The sequence below is a fragment of the Mus caroli genome, chromosome 4 (genome assembly GCF_900094665.2).
Source record: "Mus caroli chromosome 4, CAROLI_EIJ_v1.1, whole genome shotgun sequence".
In the NCBI taxonomy this organism is placed as follows: domain Eukaryota; kingdom Metazoa; phylum Chordata; class Mammalia; order Rodentia; family Muridae; genus Mus; species Mus caroli.
The window spans coordinates 131,126,401-131,132,789 of NC_034573.1; the positions used below are offsets into that span (position 1 = coordinate 131,126,401).

Below are 6,389 nucleotides of genomic sequence, written 5' to 3' on the forward strand. Positions count from 1 at the left end.
AGCTGTCTTCAGACACTCCAGAAGAGGGCGCCAGATCTCATTGCGGATGGTTGTGAGCCACCATGTGGTTGCTGGGATTTGAACTCTGGACCTTCAGAAAAGCAGTCGGGTGCTCTTAACCACTGAGCCATCTCACCAGCCCCTCCTTTCCTGTTTTATCTCTGTCAGCTGATACTGAATGCAGGTTTACAGTCCAATCAAATCCATTTGGTCTTTTTGGGGTTAGGAAGAGTCCTGTTCTGGAAGAGGCATGCCATTATGTTTTGGGGAACAAACGATAACTAATGGGAGCTGGTCAGCTATTGGGTAGTCCTCATCTCCTCTAGGGCCTGGGAACTAGAACTTAGCTTCACCCTATCATTAAAATGGAGTCTGAAAATAAAATGGCAGTATTTAAGACAAGTTCCCTTTGCTTGTTCCCAATATCTTTTGTTTTGCTTTGTTGTTTTTCGAGACAGGGTTTCTCTGTGTAGCCCTGGCTGCCCTGGAACTCACTCTGTAGACGAGGCTGGTCTCCAACTCAGAAATCCGCCTGCCTCGGCCTCCCAAGCGCTGGGATTAAAGGCATGCGCCACCACTGCCCTGCATCTTTTTTTTTTTTTTTTTTTAGTTAAAGATTTTAATTATTTTATGTATATGAACACATGGTAGTTGTCTTAAGACACACACCAGGAGAATGCATCAGATCCCATTACAGATGAGTGTGAGCCACCATATGGTGGCTGGGGATTGAATGCAGGACCTCTTGGAAGGGCAGTCAGTGCTCTACTATATAAGATGTCTTCTCCTTGGTTAGACACAGTTCTGGCTTCAAAGGATGTTCTAGAACCTTCTCTCCTTGTAGAGCTAGAAGAAACTGAAAGGTGATGGAGGAGTCTCATGGCATTAGCAGCCTCTTGCAAAGTAACTGCCCTCAATGGGAGGAGGGACAGCTAGCTTCCACTGACAAAGGGTCTCATTGAATTTTAGACTTAGGAATTGAGGACACAAGAGAACCATCTGTTCCACTTAGCCATCTCTATTTCCAGTTCCTAAGTATTAATCTTTCCATTTCCACACCCCTGGCCAGGCTATGAATATGACCCATCTAGAAATGACACCACGAATCCCTAGTGTGCAGAGTCAGAGAACTGCCTGTCTCTAGCCTCCGAGTGCCGGGATTAGAGGTGTGCATCACACTCAGCTAAGTCTTTGTTCTTTGAAAAGTTTTCAGTGAAATTATAAGTAACAGTTAATATTCTGCAGTCCTGGCATAGTAATTAAATACAAACCCACCCTGGCTGCCAGCCCTGACCTTCTTCATGCCCTTCCCATATATATCACTTCCTCCCTGGGAATGGAGCCTGCGTTCTCAGTCATGCTAGGCTAGTATTTTACCACTGACCTGCATCTTTAGTTCTAATCTAATTTCCAACCCTCAGGACACTGCAGCCCGAGGTTTCCATATGATAGGTTGACTGGCCAATAAATCCCTGGGATTACAGAATGCACCACTCCTAGATTATTAATGTTTACTTAAATTTTATGTATTTTGCCTGCATGCATGTATGTATGCCTAATTCCTGCAAATAGCAGGAAGCATCAGATCTCTTGAAATTGGAGTCACCATGTGGGTGACTTGAATTGAAGCCAAGTTCTCTACAAGAGCAAAAGTGTCCTTAACCTCTGAGCTATCTCTTCTGCCAGCCCCCTGGCTTTTAGTGTGGTTTTCAAGATAGAGCTTGTGTTCTCATGCTTGTGTAGCAAGCAAGCACTTGGGCCACTGACCTGATCCGCGGGTCAGTAAACAGGGTCTGCAAGAGAGAGCGGGGACAGGGGCAAGAGATGCGTAGAATGGAGACAAGACAGGCTATCCTGATCAAATCTCATTTATTGGAAGGCAACTATGGGTATATATGCACTCGCTGGAGAGTACGGCAGGAGATACTTAACCACAAATCCAGGATATGTAAGAGAAAAACAAGATGTTATCAGAGTGTGTTCAGCTGTGGTGGGCTTCTTGCAAAAAACATCATGGTAGGAAAACAAGTCTCTCGTCAGGGTGGAAAAGTATCACCTGTAAGTAAATAGCCGGAGATGGCTGCAGAGATGACAGCTGCACTGAGTCATTAATTTACCCAGTCCGAGTTGCTGGGTTTGATCCCTAATACTCAAATAAATAATAAATAAATAAATATTACCAAAACCATAACGGGAGTCACAAGTAGGTCCACATCTCTCCTTTGTCACAAAGATGTGTGAGTAATCCTTTTTTGCACCTAAGTTTTCACTCCTTCCAAAGAGAGGAGAAAGAACTCGGTTGTATCGTGTGAGCAATGAGACAATAAACAGTAAAGAGCTTAACACAGAGTCCGGTGCACAGCAAGTGTCGCAGCAGCTCTCTGTGGAGCCGGAAAACAAGGGTTAAAATGGGTCCAACTCCAGAAGAGCACTAACTTTCGGCTGGCATGGCGCATGCGCCTGCCGGCGGTCGCGCACCTCGGACGAGCGCTGCGCCAGCGACGGAAGTCCCAGCCGGGAAGCCAGCGAGGTCGGTTCCGCCCGGCTCTAACATGGCGGCGCCCTTTGTCTGCTGTGAAGCGCTGCCCCCGGCCTTCTCGCGGCCGTGATGCACCTCCATCTGTGGTGGGGTTCGGGACATGGCAGGTGAGGCCCGGGCGGCGCCGGCGGCCCGGAAGTCCCGGGAGGCGGGACCCGAGGCGGCGGGGGACCGAGGCCGCGGGCCGCCCGGACGGTTGTGTGGGGGAGGGGAGGCCCGGGCGGAGGGCGCCGCGGGGCCCCGGGGCGGCGGGAGCGGCCCGGAGGGGTGACCATGCACCCGCGCGGCCGACGGGGCGCGCGAGTCGCCTCCCGGGCTGGGTGACACCGCGGCTGGTGGCATCTCCGCCCCCGCCGCCGGGCTGTCACCGCCCCCTGACCCCGCGCGCCGGCTGCGGCGGGTGGGCGTGCTGCGGCCGCGTGGGGGCGAAGTGCGGGGCGGCGCGGGGCTGGTGGGGGCGACCTGGATGTGTCCCGGACCGGGAGCCGCACTGACCTCCCGTCACAGACCGTTCATTCATTCATCATCCATCCCTCCATCCCGCTTCCCTCGTTTCTCTCCGCCCCTGACAGATCTGAGGACAGAGCAGAAGTGCGGGCGGACTGGGTCCCCGAGTGCGACTAGGGTTCTCAGCTCCAAGCGGAGACTCTCTCTACCCCAGTATCCTCATCTTTAAAACAGGGGTTATAATAAAATCTGTCTTCTGAGATGTGTGAGGGGTTACGTGGTATGTTGTCCAGGGCCTAGCATGGCCAGTTAAGAGCGTGAACGCGTGGAAAGTCCCTTGCTGTTAAGTGTCATCACCGGCATCACCATTCAGAGCTCAGAGACTCACGTGGGAGAAAGAAACGGGCTTTCCAGATGTCAGTGCGCTGCAGGAAGGGAGCCTAACTCGGGGAAACCTTACACAGTTTAGGTAAATCTAGGGAGTCCCCCTGTCCCAGAAAGCTGAGCCGAAAGGTTCCGTGGGGGAGTGAGGCAGAAGGACAAGGGCATCCTAAGTTGAAGGTGTTGTTTGTAAGAATGTTCAAGCTCCTCTTCGTCCATCAGAGGTGGGTGGTAAAGTCAGCAGGCTCAGCTTAAGTCTTTGGGGGATCCTGCAAACCTAGTTCAGCACTTTAACTTTTAGGTTAATGGGAAGGCATTTAAGAAGCCGGTTTATGGACCAGAAAGATGACAGGTTGAGGCAGGCTGAAGAGGCATAAAGGAGTGGGCCTGAAATCAGTTAGAGATTGCTAGATGCTGGGTGGTGGTGGTGAACTTCTTTAATCCCGGCATTTGGGAGGCAGAGACAGGTGGATCTCTGGGTTTGCGGCCAGCCTGGGCTACAGAGAGAGTTCTAGGACAGCCAGGGCTAAACAGAGAAACTCTTGTCTCATGAAACACACACACACACACACACACACACACAGAGAGAGAGAGAGAGAGAGAGAGAGAGAGAGAGAGAGAGAGAGAGAGAGAGAAAGAGAGAGAGAGAAACAGAGAGACACACACAGAGAGAGAGAGAGAGAGAGAGAGAGAGAGAGAGAGAGAGAGAGAGAGAGAGAAAAGACTAATTTAGGTCTAAGGGTGGCCTTGAGTAATTTTAGATTAGATGCAGAGTGGGAGGAGATAATTTTGGAGGTAGAATTGATAAAACTTGGTGACAACTTCAGTGAGAAGCCACAGAGTTATCAGGTTTGTCCCATTCTTCAAACTGTCGTGTGCGTGCAGATCAGAGGACACTTTGATTGGGTTCTCATCTTCTACGGTGTTGAGTCAGAGTCTCTGTCCTTCCTGCTGTGTAGTGTAGCAGGCTAGCTTCCTGCATCCATCCGAGTCTCCTTCCATCTGCCTGGTAGCTCTCCCTGAGAGAGCTGAGATCACAGATGTGCCCCACTGCATTGTGGGCTTTGAGGAATCAGACCCAGGTTGTCAGGCTTGTTGGGCAACCCTGTCCTTTACTGACAGATGTTGGGAGGAAGCAGGTCCTGGAGTACAGTGAATAAGAGGGAAGATTTAGTACTCCCCTCCCCCAAGACAGGGTTTCTCTCTGGAGTCTGGCTGTCCTCGAACTTGGTTTGTAGACCAGGCTGGCTTTGAATTTACAGAGATCCACCTGCCTGTGCCTCCACACCCAGTGGGAAAGATTTAGCTTTAGATGGGTGGGGAATGTGTGCTTGAGCAAAGGGAAGCCTGAGGTGGTGTGTGCCTAGAATCCCAGCACTAGGGAGGCCAAGACAGAACTGTGGGTAGATAGTTCACCGGTGATTCACTATATAGCCGGAGCCACACTGCAAGCTCTAGGCCAGCCTGAGTTGTAGTGTGAGATCCTGTCTCAAGAAACCCAAAACCCCACCAAAAAACGTTGAAGTGACACTCTCTAGTGGTGATCTTATGGCTGGCTTCCCGCAGAGGTCACCTGAGTGGGGGTATGCGTTGGGGTGAGTGCCAGTGTTGTGGACCTCTCAGGGAAGTCCACCTGCACTGAACTGGGTAAGATCACCAGCTGGGCAGGGCTGTCCCAGGACCAAGAGGAGCCTGGGGCCCTGATCATTCTCCTTGTTTCCCAGGCCCAGCACACAGGCTGTTCTACAGCAGGCCGGTACTCATTCATTTACCATAGGTTGAGGGCTTTTGCCAGGCTGCGTACTAAACTCTGCACTTGCTTGACTGATAGATGGGAGGAAGAGCTGACCCTAGAGACTGAGCAGTCCTCTCAGGGCCTCACTGAAGCTTCCTCTCCGGTGTCTTTGATTCAGGTGATGAGCTGGAGGCGGGGAGCCGAGCTGGAGATCCTACAGGCACACTGTCTGAGAAGAGAGCCCCCGGCCTTTTGGAGATCTGAGGTATGTGTGTCTGTGACACTGAAGGATGGAAGCTTGCTCCAGATTGCTATGCACACTCAGCATGGTTCAGACCATCTGGTCAGGACGTTTTTAAGTCAGGTGTGGGGGTACACACCTTTGGTCCTAGCACTTGGGGATTCAGAGGCAGATGAATCTCTGAGTTCAAGGCCAGCTTGGTCTACAAAGCCAGTCCAGGACAGCCAGGGCTGGTTATATGGCTACATTGAGAAACCCTGTCTTGAAAAACCAAAACCAAAACAACTGACCCCCCCCCCCAAAAAAAAAAAAAAAACTCAAGAAAAATCCTGGTAGTAGTTTCATTGTGAAATTGTTGATAAAAAGCTTGCTTTGCTTTTTTTTAAAATAGAGTCTAAATGGTACTTACTCTGTCACCCAGGCTAGCTTTGAGTTCAGGGTGATCCTCCTGCCTCTGCTTCCTAAATTCAGGATTATGGCTGGATCCACTTATTTATTTTTCCCAGCAAAAACTAAAGTGAATTCCTGGGCATGTTTCCCCCCCCCCCCTTTTCTTTTTTTCTTTGATCCAGTGTCTCAGGATAGCCCTGGCTATCCTGGATGCTGTTATGTAGTCCTGGCTGACTTCATCTTTCACAGAGGTCTGTTGATGCTTCTCAGGTGCTGGAATTAAAGGTGTGTGTCACCACACCCAGCTTTTATCTTATTTTAAGTAGGTGAAATCTAAAATTCTTTTACAGGGCAGAGGTGTGGCTCACTGGTAGTGCTAGCCTGTTGAAGGCCCTGGGTTCAAGTCTCCAGAGCTGCCAATGAGGAGAATGTCCTAAGAATACGGTGGCTAACATAAAGAACTATTTTTTTTCTGCCCCTTAACTGCTGAGCAGACCACTGTCCCATGAGCTGCACCTGGAACAGCATTTATTTATTTATTTATTATTTATTTATTTATTTATTATATGTAAGTACACTGTAGCTGTCTTCAGACATCCCAGAAGAGGGCATCAGATCTCATTATGGATGGTTGTGAGCCACCATGTGGTTGCTGG

The 6,389-nt window shown here is 50.2% G+C and overlaps 1 protein-coding gene across 1 annotated transcript in view; it reads left to right on the forward strand.

Annotated features, from left to right (window-relative positions):
- Window positions 1-2,485: 2,485 nt before the first annotated feature.
- Zbtb17 (zinc finger and BTB domain containing 17) overlaps window positions 2,486-6,389 on the forward strand; it is a 22,442-nt gene continuing 18,538 nt past the window's right edge. Inside the window, exons 1-2 of the mRNA XM_021160276.2 lie at window positions 2,486-2,646; window positions 5,281-5,367. The gene's annotated coding sequence lies outside the window, so the exon portion shown is untranslated. The remainder of the gene's footprint in view (window positions 2,647-5,280; window positions 5,368-6,389) is intronic.